Source organism: Zalophus californianus, chromosome 4, assembly GCF_009762305.2.
Source record: "Zalophus californianus isolate mZalCal1 chromosome 4, mZalCal1.pri.v2, whole genome shotgun sequence".
NCBI classification, from domain to species: domain Eukaryota; kingdom Metazoa; phylum Chordata; class Mammalia; order Carnivora; family Otariidae; genus Zalophus; species Zalophus californianus.
In genome coordinates, this window is record NC_045598.1 from 80,945,539 (window position 1) to 80,962,050 (window position 16,512).

The 16,512-nt window shown below is 37.0% G+C and overlaps 1 pseudogene across 1 annotated transcript; it reads right to left on the minus strand.

Moving 5' to 3' along the window:
- Window positions 1-543: 543 nt before the first annotated feature.
- LOC113937043 lies at window positions 544-2,887 on the minus strand (annotated as a pseudogene). The gene has a single exon (XR_004820026.1). The product of XR_004820026.1 is annotated as an RNA-binding protein EWS-like (transcript).
- Window positions 2,888-16,512: the final 13,625 nt, after the last annotated feature.

The window sequence follows — 16,512 nt, forward strand, 5'->3', positions numbered from 1 at the left end:
CTAATTATTTTTTTAGTTACTGATTTCAAACTTAAATCTACTGTGGTCAGAAAACACACTACATATTATCTTAATTATTTGAAATCTTGAAATTGCTTTATGTTAATGTAGTAAGCATATGAAAATTTTGTAAAATATTCTATGTGCACTTATGTATATTTGTATTATGTATATGTATATGTTCTCAATTATCAATTAGAGCAAAGTTTATTAATCTTTCTTTTCAGGTATTCTATCTTTATTGTTTTTGCCTGCTTCTTCTATAACTTTCTGGGAATTTTGTGTTAAAGTGGATTATATATTAATTTTTTCAGTTTTTGTTTTATAAGCTATATAATTTAGGTGCACACAAATTTAACATTGCTATGCATTCCTGGTAAATTGACCCTTTTTTATCATGAAATGCCTCTCTTTACCTCCAGGAATGCTTCCTGTCTTAAAGTCTGTCTATTATGTTTGATAATGGCATAGTTTACATAAAGTTTATTTTAGTTGCTGTTTCAATGTTACACCCTTTTTCTTTTTTTTTTTATAAACATTTGGAATTTTATTTAAAAAACAAAAAACAAAAAACAAAAAAAATCACATCCATGAACATTGTTACAGTTAGAGGCCCTCTTGGTTTTCCACAATGATACTGAGTATGCTCACAAGGGGTTACCATTGTTTAGTCTTAGTTAAACAACCATCTTTTAAAAGAAGGAAAAAAAACTCGGCACACTACCATTTAACTTGTTTTAATGTTTCTTCACAAATGGTGAAAAATACTAAAGTACAGACAAGGAATAATCATAATGTTGTGGCCAACATTATAAATATGGAATTATAAATTTAAAACATTTTCTGGTTTAAAAAATAAATCTGGTAGTCAATGCAGCTCTGCGGGGTCTCTGCGTCTAGTAGGGCCGGTCTCTGCGTTCCTGACGGTGCTCGCCTTTATCCATTTTTCCAGGTCCTCCGCGCCCGCCTCTTCTTCCTTCTATCTGTTCCATCAAAGGTCCAGGGGGCCCACCAGGGCCGCCCCGTCTTCCTCCACCAAAGCCACCTCGGTCCATGCCCCGGTCACCACGGAAGCCCCCTCTGTCTCCACCACGGCCACCTCTGAACATCCCACCGGGACAACCGCGGTCCATGAGGCCGCCTCTTCCGCCACGCATGCCACCAGGGCCGCCTCTGCCACGGTCACCACCTGGGGGTCGAAAGGGTGGTGGAAGGAAGCCTTCAGGCTTCGGGGCCTTACACTGGTTGCATTCTGTTCTCCAGGCGAAGTTCTGGTTTCCACACCCCGGATTGGGGCACTGCCAGTCTCCAGCTCGGTGCTGGACATTTCCTCCTCCGGATGGGTTCCCGAGGGAACCCCGGGGCCCTCTTGGGGAAAGCCACCTCTGTCTCCTCCACGGCCTCCCATGCGACCCATGGGGCCCCCAGGACCTCCTGGGCCACCTGGACCTCCATGAAGAGGCGGCGGCATCCCTCTGCCCTCACGGGGAGGTATACCACCCCGCATGCTGTTCATTGGAGGTTTCTTCCGAGCAAGAGAAACCTTAAGTTTGCTCCCTTGAAAATCTTTCCCATCAAACCACTCCACGGCAGCCTTGGCAGTTGGTGGGTCTTCATAGGACACTGTAGCATCACCTTTGGGCTTTCCTGTTTCCTGTTCAAGTAGATATGGATCATGGGTTGTCCGGTTCTCTTGTTCATCCTAACAACTCCACACTGCTTAAAGAAGTCTGCCAGATCATCTAGAGTCACATTGTCATTTAAGCCTTGCACATAAATTGCACTGTTGTCAGAGTCTTCATCTGGATCTACAGGTGGGCCTAGATCAAGATCTGGTCCTTCGTCCATGGGTCCACCAGGCTTATTGAAGCCACCTCGCTCTCCAGCGCTGCCCATTCCACCACGTCCTCCTCCCCGCCCACCTCTGCTCATGCCTCCACGATCAAATCCCCCTCTTCCCCTGCCCCGGTTATCAGGGCCACTCATGCTCCGGTTCTCTCCTGGTCCGGAAAATCCTCCAGACACCTGCCCATAAACACCCACGCTACTGGGGTGGTCCTGTCGGAATGAACTCTGCTGCCTGTAGCTGCTGCTCTGTTGGCTATATTGACTTGGAGCCTGGCTGTAGGATCCAGTTTGGGGGGGATAACTAGTGGGTGGCTGCTGCCCATAGCTGCTTTGTTGACCATAGCTACTCTGCTGTCCATAGCTGCTCGGCTGCCCATAGGTGTACTGCTGAGAGTAACTGCTCTGATCATAACTAGTCTGCTGTGTAGAGGAGTAGCTGGTAGGAGGATAAGATGGTGGTGCTGTGACTGGCTGCATTGGGTAGCTCCCAGGTACCTGGGGATAACTGTAGTTACTCTGTCCATATCCTAGGCTGGGCTGGTTGTAACCCCCTGTGCTAGATTGAGGTTGACTAGTCTCAGCGGGTTTGTTACCATCCTGCGGTCTTGCAGGTGCGGTGGCTGCTGGCTGCTGCCCAAAGGCTGGGTAAGCAGGCTGAGTACCATAAGCAGACTGAGCTGCATAGGAGGCCTGGGTGGTAGTGACCGTAGAAGTGGTGGTATCGTAAGCGCCAGTGCCGTACCCCTGGACAGGCTGACTGTATGCCTGGGGGGGCAGTTGGAGTAGTATAACCAGCGGGAGGCTGTCCATAAGAAGTTGCATAGGCGGTCTGCCCATAGGTCGCAGTGGTCTGAGCCTGGGTATAGCTGACATCAGTGGGCTGTCCATAGGTTCCATAACTTTGCTGCCCATATGCCTGGGTGGTCTGTGCATATCCTTGAGTGGGTTGGGCGGTGTATGCACTGTAGCCCTGCTGGGCTGCCGCTTGGCTGTAGGTACTGTAATCCGTGGACGCCATTTTCTCTCCTTCCTTCTCGTTCTCTCCTCAATGTTACACCCTTTTTCATTTACTTTACTTTCCAACTTCTTGTGTCTTTATATCTATTTTCATCTCTTATAAGCAGCATATGTTATTAATTGTCCACCCTGATAATCTTTGACTATTAGATAATTGAATAACTTCATTATTGATTTAATTAATTATTTATACATTTGGGTTTAAATCTATCCTCTTAATATTTTATTCTACTTACACTATATGTTCTAGCTTTCCTTTTCTCTCCTTTCTTGTCTTCTTTTGGGTTTATCAAGTATTTTTTAATTATATTTTTCTTCTAAGTTATAGACTTATTAACTTTTTTTAACATTTATTTCCTGATTTATTTTTTTTTAATTTTGTATTTTATTAACATATAATGTATTATTTGTTTCAGGGGTACAGGTCTGTGATTCATCAGTCTTACACAATTCACAGCACTTACCATAGTACATACCCTCCCCAATGTCCATCACCCAGCCCCCCATCCCTCCCACCCCCCTCCATTCCAGCAACCCTCAGTTTGTTTCCTGAGATTAAGAGTCTCTTATGGTGTGTCTCCCTCTCTGGTTTTGTCTTGTTTAATTTTTCTCTCCCTTCCCCTATGATCCTCTGTCTTGTTTCTCAAATTCCTCATATCAGTGAGATCATATGATACTTGTCTTTCTCTGATTGACTTATTTCGTTTAGCATAATACTCTCTAGTTCTATCCATGTCGTTGTAAATGGCAAGATTTCATTTTTTGATGGCTGCATAATATTCCATTGTGTATATATACCACATCTTTATCCATTCATCTGTTGATGGACATCTAGGCTCTTTCCATAGTTTGGCAATTGTGGACATTGCTGCTATAAACATTGGGGTGCATGTATCCCTTTAGTGTTTGTATTTGTATCTTTGGGGTAAATACCCAATAGTACAATTGCTGGGTCGTAGGGTAGCTCTATTTTCAACTTTTTGAGGAATTTTGTTCTTTCATTCATCTATCCTCCTCTGGACAAAATGACAAGATAGAAAAACTCACCTCAAAAAAAAAGAACAAGAGGCAGGACCAACTGCCAGGGACCTAATCAATACAGACATTAGTAAGATTTCGGAAACTAGAGTTCAGAATGATTATTTTAAAGATACTAGCTGGGCTTGAAAAAAGCATAGAAGATACTAGACAATCCCTTTCTGGATAAATAAAATAACTAAAATCTAACCAAGCTGAAATCAAAAAGGCTATTAATGAGGTGCAATCAAAAATGGAGGCTGTAACTGCTAGGATAAATGAGGCAGAAGAGAGAATTAGTGATATAGAAGACCAAATGATGGACAATAAAGAAGCTGAGAAAAGGAGAGATAAACAACTACTGGATCACGAGAGAAGAATTCGAGAGAGAAGTGATACCATAAAGCAAAACAACATTAGAATAATTGGAATCCCAGAAGAAGAAAGAGAGAGAGAGGCAGAAGGTATATTGGAGAATATTGGCCAATAGACTCATTAACATTTAAAAATTTATTTGTCTTTTTGGTTGTTCTCTATGGATTCCCTCACTTCCTAAGTCATATATATTTGTATTCCCAGACAATGCAAAATATTAAAACACTTTATTTTTTATTTTATTTTTTTTTTTAGATTTTATTTATTTGATAAAGAGAGACAAAACGAGAGAGGGAACACAAGCAAGGGGAGTGGGAGAGGGAGAAGCAGGCTTCCTGCTGAGCAGGGAGCCCAATGCAGGGCTCGATCCCAGGACCCTGGGATCATAACCTGAGCCAAGACATGTGCTTAACAAATGAGCCACCCAGGCACCCCGAAAAATATTAAAACACTTTAACTCCACTTATCTCTTCTCACTTTTGTGTTATTCTTGTCATGTACTTTGATTAAATGCCACAGTATAGTATTATTATTGATTTTTACAGTCACTATTTATTTGAATGTATTCACATTTTCACCACTTACCTTGTTTTCCTTTTTCCAATTCCATTCCACCCTATGAGATGATATTCCTTCTACTTAAGCAAATCGTGTAGCGTTCCTCCTAGTGAGGTTCTGCTGGTATAAAATCTTTTGTTTTTGTTTGTAAGCAAATCTCTTTTGTCAATTTTATTTTTTTTAAAGATTTTATTTATTTATTCATGAGAGACAAGAGAGAGAGAAGCAGAGGGAGAAGCAGGCTCCCCACTGAGCAGGGAGCCCGATGTGGAACTCGATCCCAGAACCCTGGGATCATGACCTGAGCTGAAGGCAGATGCTTAACCATCTGAGCCACCCAGGAGCCCTCTTTTGTCAATTTTAAATGGCTATTCCCACTAAGAGAAGAATTCTAGTAGAGTAACTATTTTTTTTTTCAGCATTTAAAGCTTCCATGTCAGACCCTTCTGGCTTCCATTGTTTTGCTTAGGAAATAAATTCAGAATTGTACAACTGTTCCTTTCAAAGTAAGTTGTCTTTTTTCCTCGGCTATTTCCAAGATTTTTTCTTTTTCATTACTTTTCATTAATTTTACCACATTTGCCTGAGTTGTCTTTGTTCTCATCTGGTTTAGGCTTCATACTGTTTCTTGAGTCTGTGGCTTAATATCTTTCATCTTTTTTAGGTAATTTTTGGTCTTTCTCAGGTCCCTCTTCCAGTCCTAAGAGTCTATTTATCACAAATATAGACTCTCTGTATGTTAGGTATCTCTTATTCTCTTTTCTATATCTTCAGTCCTTTTGGATATTGTTTACCAACTTATCTTTCATAATCACTAATCCTTTCTCTTGCACCTCTTAGTAGTTAATGTAGAAGCTGACCACTTTAATGCAATTAGGGATTGAGCTATTTGTAAATGTTTTTAGGCTTGGTCTTCTAATTTACTATTATTCCTAGTATATACTCTTTCAGGAGACTTAATAAATGCCTAGAAAGTTTAATGTAATCTTCTTCCTTGCTTGACTTTTTACTCCATTTTTTAATCTCCAAATATCACTGTAATTCTCTTTCTTTTTGCATCTGTCTGCTTTTAGCTTCAGAGCCTTTCCACCCACATTGCATATGCATTAACTAATGACTCAGAGGAAAAGGCTGCCAAGAGTAACACACTTAACTAGTTTTCCTTCTCTCTGGAATCCAAGGTCTCCAAGTTTTGGGTGCCTTGATTGCTTTCTTGTGTGTTCCAACAATTTTAAAATTTTATCCAGCTTTTTACTTTTACTCTCAGTGGGAGGGTAGTCTGCAATGAACTAGTTCTTCCTAGCTGGAGTATGAAGTTCTAGATATTTTTATAAGTCTATGTTAATGATAACTCCTCCATGAAACTTTTTCTTATCATCTCATCAGAGATAATCTCGCCCTCCACTAAATTCCTATGAATGTAGTAGTTAATAGGACAGAATCTGGGGCCATTTGAATCAACCTCCACCATGACTTTGGACAAATTATCTATTTCTTTTTGCCTTAGTTTTCTCATTTATAAGATGAAGATAAAATATGTATTTATGTCATAGTGCTGTTATAAAGACTAAATAAGATAATATATGTAAAACACATAGCAGGCATTACATAAGTAATATTGTTAGTAATATTATTAGTAATATGATGGCACCTTTCTTAAATACTTGTGATTTGTGTGCATATATACCTGACTAGACTGCACATTCCCTAATAGAGGACAATATTTTCCTCATATTCATTTATTTCCCAAACTTGAGATATTCCCAAATAAAATATCTATTCATTGCATTAATGAGTGAATGTAAAATTAATTGAATACACCCAGATTGGATAATTCAATGAAATGAAATGGTAATTTGTTTTGAAAGACCCATCGCAGGGGGAAGAAGTTTAGCTACTGCAAATAAGAACTGGATCTATAGATTTTCCATATCCATTTTAATATTTTTTTTAGCTCCCTGAAAGAATAAAATTGTATTTATTTCATGTCTCCATCTCAGCACTTAGTTCAATCTTGGTTAATGAGACAATCAGTGTTTACTGAATGACTGAAAAAATGATCATTTTGTCATAATTATTACTACTGATTATCTAAAACCATCTTTATAAATACTTGTTTAAGTTTTATCATATCTTCTCCAAAATTAAAAAAAAGTTCTAATTTTTCTTTTAAAAGTCCATTTTATTTCTCTTTTTCAGTGAGTTGTATTTTACACTGACTTTATTTTTAAAGCTGCCTTAAATTATTCACATCAGACAGGTATGTTTCTGTTATGCTGAACTCTTAAAATGCAAGTGGTGCAGAAGTCCATAAACCAGCACACCAAATAATTTAAACACCTCACATGCTATAGGAGGCAATGAAAGATTTTCTATATTTTTCTTTTAAGCCAAGACTGTCCTTTTAAACTTTTGATCCTAATCTTTATTTTTCATAACATTAGCCAAAGTTTCATGGATTTTATTTTCTATATGTTGCTTTCCCAGATGTCCTTTGATGAAGAGAAGAAAATGTTCAAGAGTCAATCTGGACAACAGAGCACCGCACAGCTGTGCTGTTCCTTTTTTTTTTTTTCCCCCTCTGCCTTGACCTTACCCTGAAGAAAGTACTCCTCTAGGCTCACACTCCTGAAATTGACTGAAGTGTCTCTTAGGATATACTTTGGTCATAGAAAAAAAACTTATTTAAATTCCATTCCGGGTACAACCTCTCTTTATTTTATAGATTAAAGTGGAAGGTACCACTGGGAAGGGAAAGGGGATCATGAGTATTTAAAGTTTATCACAAATGAGAAGTTTGTGAACAAAGCCTGCCCATGAGACTGGGGTTTGCATTACATCACCTCTTGAAATCAATCTGCAAAAACGAGTGTGCACTGGACAATTATACCAAAAAAGAAAAATCCAGTACATGCCTCATTATCACCCTGAGAAACACCAACACCAATGGTCTTTTTTAACCTCTTGATCACCTTTTGACATTTTTCCTTTAAGTCACATAGACTTTGGTGGCTCACACAACAGAAAAATTATTTTTTTAGTCAATTATAATTGATTTTTGTTTTCTTTCTCATGGGTTTTTTAAATGAAGAAAATACAAGAGAAAGATATTTCTTATATGAAGACAAGGCAAAGGAAATACCTGGCATAAAATGATTCATTGCCAATGTTATTATTTTATGGTAGCTTTTGAATAAAAGTTTATAATAACAATGTTAACCATTTATCTATCAACAAACATTAATTAAAACATGCTATATGCCAGACACCACAAAATGGTAATTGGATTTATACTTGCCATGATGCCAAGTCTCTATAGTCACATTCCAAGCTCTAATCAGCATCCAAACCATAAAACAATGCTACTGGGTGAGATTATATAAACCCTATAGTACAACTCCACTCCCAAGTATTCCTCACTTGCATTGCTTTCACCATACTACACACTCAAATCATGGTGTCTACTGGTGAATAAATGACATGTAATCCATTGTCCTAATTGCCATTGAAAACACAGTATCCATTCAATAATTGATTCATTTAATCAATAAACACTGTAATTCTACTGTATACAAGGACAACCTACATGAATCACACACTCCACTTCAGCATCCTCCATATTGTTGAAGTTATTGGATCTAAGACAGGGATCAGTGCATTTTCTGTAAAAGACCAAGAAGTAAATAGCTGCGTGCTGCAGGTCACATATATCTCTCCTGCAGGTGCTCCTGCACCTTCTTTTTCTTCTTCACCACCCCCTTCCCCAACCCCTACCTCTTCCTCCACTTCCTCAACCCTTTAAAAATGTAAAAATCATTTTCAGTTCATGAGTTTTACAAAAACAGGCCTTGGGCTGGATTTGGCCAGCAGACCATGGTCGGCCTGCCCCTGGTCTAGGGGAATGTCTTTACCAGGGTATCCAGGTTAGTTTAACTCTCTTACTCTCGGCCTCTTTAAGATCCTCAGTCACCATGAGGGGAATATTGGCCTGTATGTTTCTCTTCCCATCATCAGGTTTCTGCCTCAGCCCTCAGAGGTAACTGATTAAACAAAGAAACATACATATATTTATAGTTCAAAGTCATTTTTCTAGTGAAACATAATCTCCATGGTTGCAATTCCACTCCAACTGAAGACCCCTTCAAAATTATCATGCAGTATGGTTTTTCTCCCATTGATTCAAATCTCTCTAACAAAATCTAGAATTTTTATTTCCTTTTCAGCAATATAATGTCCACTAAGGCAACCAAAATACAATTCTTAAAAAAACAAAGCACTGTGGTTTTTAAATGTCAATGCCTAACCTCTAGACTGTTCACCAACAATCCAAAGTTGTCTCAAGTCAAGGCTTGGAAAATATAGTCATACACAGACACAAGGGCAGACTAAGAAAACACACATGCACAGAGAAAGAAAGACTCTCAGATATTGTGACAATAAAGAAATTAGATTGAGTTTTGTATTATGGTTCTTGGAATCAGTATCATTTGTTTAGTGTTATATCTAATATATATATGGGTATGCCATATTATATTAGAATTAGGAATACTAGGTGACTGTATGAATGGGAATACATATTCACATGTAATAGACACCCAAATTAACAATGGTTTAAACAAGACAGGCATTTATTTTGTTCTCACATAAAAGTCCTGATATAATTAGTTTCATGACTGATAATGGCAGCTCCATAGATACCTAGGATCTAGGTAATATCTGTCCTGTTCTTTATCCTCTGGATGGGTCCCTCAACTTCATGGTCCAAGATGTGGCTTCACCTTACAAAGGACAGAAGAAAGCCCATATCCCTTTCATTAAGAAGAAATTCCAGAAACAGCATATTTCATAGTCTTCCATATCCCTGAGGCCAAAACTTAAATCTTAAGACCAAAAGTAGCTACAGAGTGGGCTGAGAAATACAGTGTTCTGATAGACATGAAAATGATGTGTTCAAGAAGAGAACCAACTGTAATCAGAAAGTTTTAAGACCATTTAGGGACATTTAAAACTAATGTAATTATGGTGAAGTAGGTGAAGGGGATTAAGGGTACACTTACCACGTGATGAATAGTGAGCAATGTATAGAATTGTTGAATGACTATTGTACATCTGAAACTAATATATCACTGTATGTTAATTTTACTTTAAAAATAATTAAAAACTTTTTAAAAATTAATGTTTTATAATAAAAAAGATGGAATTATCTATAAAGAAGAAAACTTAGAGGAACTTCTGACACAATAAGAATAAACATCTCATTAAAAGCTATTTGCAAATATTCAGTCAAGACTTAAAAACATGAATTAGAAGACACTAAATGGCAAATAAAATCATATAATATATTTTTACATGAGGAACATTTGTGATATTTTTAGCATTAAGAAGAGAGGGGATAGTTGTAGCTTTGGAATGTCCCCTCCATTCTCTTTTTGTCTGGTTCGCAGCATGCCCAGTTTCCTTTGGAAGACTCACTTCTATTCCACTGTGTGCACTCTTGGTATAAACACCAAGAGGTGCTTTGCCCAACTGATGGGCGTGGGAACTCAGTTAAGCCTATAAGGTTCTCTTCTGGAACACTGAAACCCAGTTAAAATGACACCAAGTTGGGAAAAGAAGTTGGACTGGTTCATTCCTGTGACCTTCTGATGACCTATCGACCCTATAGCTTCCCCAGTTCCCTTTCTATTTGGATCCTACATCTATATACCAATTTCTTTATTTCATTGAGCCACCCCAAATCATTCCAAGTAATTTTCTTTCTGCTTGTGCTAGAAAGCATTATATCCTGCTACTTACAAACAACAACAACAAAAATCTAGTTATATCTGAACAGTAAATTCTGTACTGGAGGTATCTCTGTCTCTCTCTCTCTCACACACACACACACAATAGGACTCATGAAAAAAAGAACAGAATTTACTCTAATTACTTTCTTTGATATGTGTTCTTTGTCTATTTTCTATTTCTGGACATATATGCTGAAGGATGAGATATCATACTCTAATCATAGGAGAAACAACTGGAGGAAATATTGGTAGCTAAGAAAGAAAGCATATGCTTTGTTGGATGGGGAAAGGTAAAATTAAGCATTTTTAGGCCAGATGGAATATCTACCCAGCAGCTTAATGATCTCAAGAAAGTGATTTTTCTAGGTTGTACACAAGCCTAATATTTTTTAAGCTCTTATTCCTAAGGATAAAATCATGCAATACAAATGAAAACACAATGCATGTATTAAATGCCTCTGGTTATATGAATACTGAGGGCTTTTTTAATATATATGTGTGTCTTCATTATTGCTCTTTTATTGTCATTTCAAAAAAGGATTTCTAATACAGCCCTCCTAAAAGGTACTTCAGGCTTAATGGCTATAGCATTTGTGAAAGTGTTCACAGGGTCAAATTGATTCAATTATTTTCATTTGGATGAAAGGAACAAACATTTTTGAGAGTCTACTATGTTGGTTCTTAACCCAGGTTGAATATTAGATTCACCAGGGAGCTTTTTAAAATGCAGATTTCCAGAACATTTAAAGCCCTCCTCCCCATCCCTATGTTTTTGATACATCTAGTAAGTATGTGCTAAGGATTGTGCTGTATACTTTATATATAACATCACACAGGGTAGTTCAGCAATTAAACAGCCAGGCTGTAGACCAAGATTTCATTCAAATCCTGCTTAATCACAAATTGACTAGATAACTTTGGGCAATTTACTTAACCTCAGTGTGCTTCCCGTTCTTCTGCTATAAAATGAGGTCAGTATTAGTACTTGCTTCATTCGGTTGCACCTTCTATGTAGTTAGCATTCATTATTGTGGATTACATAATAATTGATTTTAAATCCTTATAAAAACCTACTGAGGGACGCCCTGATGGCACAGTCGGTTAAGCATCCAACTCCTGTTTTCGGCTCAGGTCATGATCTCACAGTTGTGGGATTGAGCCCCATGTCAGACTCCAAGGTGAGCTTGAATTTCTCCTTTTCCCTCTGCCCCTCCCCACCCCCACACACTCTCTCTGTGTCTCTAATAAATAAATAAATAAATCTTTAAAATGATTTAAATTACTATCATTTTCACTTTACATATAGGGAAACTAGGCTTAGAGATAAAAAATAACTTTCCCAAGATCATCTAGCTGCCACCAAGCTAAAATATGGTGTGTTTAGCAATGGTGGAGAATATACAATAAAAAATTACCGGAGGTAGTTTTGGTCATGGTGACTTTCAAATGGTTATAGAGCAGCTAGGTGGAGATACCTAGTAATAAGTTAATCACATAACATGGGTTAGGTCTCAAAAGAGTGGTCATGGCACAGGAATATTCATTAGGGGTGTCTGATATATAAATTGTGATCAAATCCATGAGTAGGAATGAGCCCAGACAGGAATAATATATAAAGGACAGCTGAACGTTCAGGCATAGCCCTTGAGAACTCCAACACTTTATAGGACAAGTAGTCATGTCGAGATTAAAAGAAGACTAAGAAGCCAGAGGCAACAGTAAACTCTGAGAAAGTGTTAACATTTAAAGAGAAAAGAGTTTCAGAAAGGAAGTGTTAGTTAGAAGTGTTAAATAACCTGACAGTTCGAGGAAAAAAGGTGTCATATGGCTTGGGAAAGGGACCTAACGCACAACAGTCTCATTAGAATAAATAAATGGATATAGCAAGTATGTATGCCCCTTAAAAAATTTGGTGATAAAGGGAAAGAAAGAGAATTATATATAGGGAAGAACATAAGATAGAAGGTTTTCAATGGAAAATAAAGGTATGGGTCTGGGGCTAAATGACCTTAATTTTCTCTGGCCACTTAATTTTGAATTGAACCACTTCTGAATAAGTACGCCATATGTGCATATGTGTGTACATCCACATACATGTTAGAGGTATACATATTTTGAGGATTTTGTTCAATGGGCTTATAAAACTTAACCTCCTTGAGTCATAAAATTATTCAAGTCAAATGACTCATACAAGTCAAAACTGAGTTGGAACATACTTAAGATATGAAAACGTTACCAAGTAGAAACAAAGGAAATTTATATCTTAATTTTAAAGTTAATTGTACATAGGAGAAAACTGAAGTTTTTCTTTTTATTTAATTCCCAACAGATTAAGGAGCAAACAAATTTTGGCAAGAAATTGCTGTCATCTTACAATGTCTTCAAGTACCTTTTCTTCACTATGGTGTTTTTGGAGAGAGTTTTAAGAATTTGATAATTGTATATTAATATGCCAAATATTCAAATTTCTAAATAGACAATGAATGATTCTTTTTTTCCAAAATGAATGTATGGAAGTGAAAGAAAAAGAAAAGAATTTGAAGAATATTTACAAAGTGTTAAAGATCATACGCCATACTTCAAAGATACATGAAGATCCCAGCTTCCTTACTCTTAAAGGTAGTATCAAAGTATCGCATGTAAACAATTCTTTTTACATATAATCTTTTTTATTTTAAAAACATAGCTCTATGAGACATGCCTCTGTGGAAACAGAACTCAACATAGAGTTTCATTCTATTTTATGACATATTAGTATCATTGTATTTCCTTTCAGTTCTGTGAATCATTTTAGTCCAAATGTGGTGAAGCTGGATTCGGTATTTGAACTATTTAAGGGAAAGTTTTAACTGTGAGCCAAACATACTGCTTCACTCAACATGTCACAAAGCTTTATTATCACAATGTTAAGAGAACCCAATTACTTAAGTGCTACTTGAATAAATTTAAAAAGCAGTCACAGTCTCTTTGTAGATGAACAACTATGAATGACCTCCAGTGAAAAACATATCACCTAAAGGTGGAATAATGAAAATGATATGGGTATCAATCCTATTACTATATGCCAAGAGATAGCAGGGTGGGAGGCTCCTGGAACAGTTTCACAGAGTAGAAGCTGATTGTCTCCCCAAATGAGATTACACTGAAGAAGTTGCAAATAAATGAAAGGAAATCATCTACCAAAAAGGATGTAACTGCATCTCATAGAACATGTGTGTAAAAGAAAGCATTTTATGTAGGAATATTTGAATGACTGGATCAAGCAAATATTTGTCAATAGCCTCCTACTCAAGGACAAAAGTTGTAACTAAGTACTTGGTAAGAGACAAAAACAAAGCTGAATGCAACCACAGAGATGAATACAAATACAAAACTGAACTTCTGGCATCTTTTTGTTGAGTTGTATATCCTCTGACGGCAGAAACTGACTCATTCTTGTATTTTCTGAAGTGCTCAGAAAGTTCCTTGCTAATATTCCATGCTTAATAAATGTTTGTTATTTGGAAAAATGTGGGCATTTTAAGCATACAAACTTGAACAGTGTCTATCTTGACCTCATTAAACACTAGACATACATTAGCAAGTTCCTTCAGCATTCTGAGGTCGATTTCCTTCATTTCCAAATAACAATATATAGATCGAAAGTTTGTCATAAGAAGTAAATAATATAACAATTGTGATATCCTGCCTTAGCATCTCTTGGCAGAATGTTTTAAGATTCATAGTGCTGAACAAACATTAGTTCTACCCTTTTTTCCACATTTATGATTCCTTTTTAAACTCAATTCTTGATTTCCTCTGAAAACTCAGAAACTTTCATTAATAGTTCTCTTCCCTGATTCTGGCCCAGGATAGTCCTCTGTTACTAATTCTTGGTTTCTGATTCCTGGCCCTGCCTAATCTGGTTGCCTCACATACTTCCTGTGCACACATGATCCATTGTCCCAAGCCCCCATCATCAGGTCCCTCATTTCCAGGACCACTCACTCCAGGAGTTCTTACACCACTCTATCTATCATCACTTGCCCCATGCTCCTCTACAGTCTTTACCTAACCCTCTGCTACTGATATTAACTCCTAGTCCTGGCTTTAACTTCCATTTCTCACACTGCTTAGTGCCTTATCTCACATCATAGCCCCCTCTGGGAATGTCTTTCTTCACCATCAACTCCATTCCCCACCCATAACTTTCCTCAAAGTGCAGTTCAAATAACACCTCTTCCAGAAAGGCTACTTGGATCTTAGAAACAAGGAGCAATTTAATCCTAAATTGTCATCTGGAGGGTGCTCCGTTCTTAAGTCTTTCAAGTGTCACTTTTACTCTGATAGGCTACATTGCACTGGGGAGACAGCATAACCCAATGAGGATCTATATGGTCTTTGAACGCTGGAAGATTTCGGATTGGATCAGTATCAGCAAACCTGTGTGACACTGGACTAGTTACTTCACCTCTTAGTGTCTTAGTTTCCTTATAACTAAAATAGGATTAACACTTACCTCACAGGGTGTCTCTGAAGATTAGATGCAGGTAAAGCATTTAGCAAAGTTCCTGGGATACAACAAATCTTTATTCAATGGCTATTGTTTTTAATGGGTTTGTGCGTGTGTGTGTGTGTGTGTGTGTGTGTGTGTGTGTGTTTTATTACTTCTTATATTACCTTGCAGCTGTCTGTGATATTTAATGAATGTCCAACTTGCCATAATTTCTCAAAAACTAAGACTTTTTGTCTTTTTTTGTAAATCCAACTCTTGACATTCCTGATTAAATACCTAATATGTTGCCATGCATATGTTAAAGCTGAGTAATTCAATGATGGATAAATGAATGATCCAGTTCACATCTATGAATGAAATTACTATTTTTATAGTCATGTCTAAGTACTACCACTTAGGGCTCAGAAAATGTACAACTACTAAAACTAAGTATTGAATCTTGAGACAATATGAAGATAGCCTTCGGGATTAAGATTTATTTACATCTGAATTTTACTTCATTTTGATATTGTCTGTATTTACTTAACTAATATTTTATTTGTTGATATTTTAAAGGACTTTATAATAATTTTAATAACTAATTTTTAAAAAATTTGTAAGTTAAGTAAAATATACCTAAAACTTTATATATATATACACATACATATATATTTGAAATATTAAAAATAATATTTTAAATTTGTTCATTTTTTCATTTGACTCCAGCTTCATCCAAACACCTGGGCAATAAGTAGAAAAATGAAAGGAGCAGTAATTTCCCTCATGTATTCCACCAATCCCATCTCTTGTATAGAGACATTTAGAAAAATGAGCCTTAGCATTCAGGTGATGTTTTAGTAGGAAAAGTTGTAAATTTCTTGACACAAAATATAGAGACAGTGGGTTTTCTACATAGTGTGCACATCTATACATTATGTGTATCTTAGCTCCACTGTTGTTCTTGGGTTAGTTGTTAGTGAACGACCATATGCCTTTTATCTATTTTTACTAGATCAATGTCTCCTATTTCACACTCTGAACTCTTAAAGTCATAGCATGAAACCTATATGACAGGTAATATCAAACTGCATTTTTATTGTAGTAAAAAGAAAAAAGGGAGAAGGAAATGCTAAAATGATTGATACATCTTGTAATTGTTTATTATGTGAATCAAAATTGTAAAATAATGGATGTTAAATACTAAGCAGCAAAGAACAAGCAACCATGAGCATAGTTCTCACTAAACCATAAATTTGTAAGATTTTAGGTCATATAATTAGGCTCATTTGGTGGGGAACAGCCTGTCCTTGCAAATTGAATTTTTTAAAATTGGCCTTCACCCCAAAGACATGACCTGTTCAAATGAGAAAGCTAGTAATTCCTAAGCATCCACACAGTTCAACCATAAACTCAAACTTCTCTACCCCATCCTGCCCT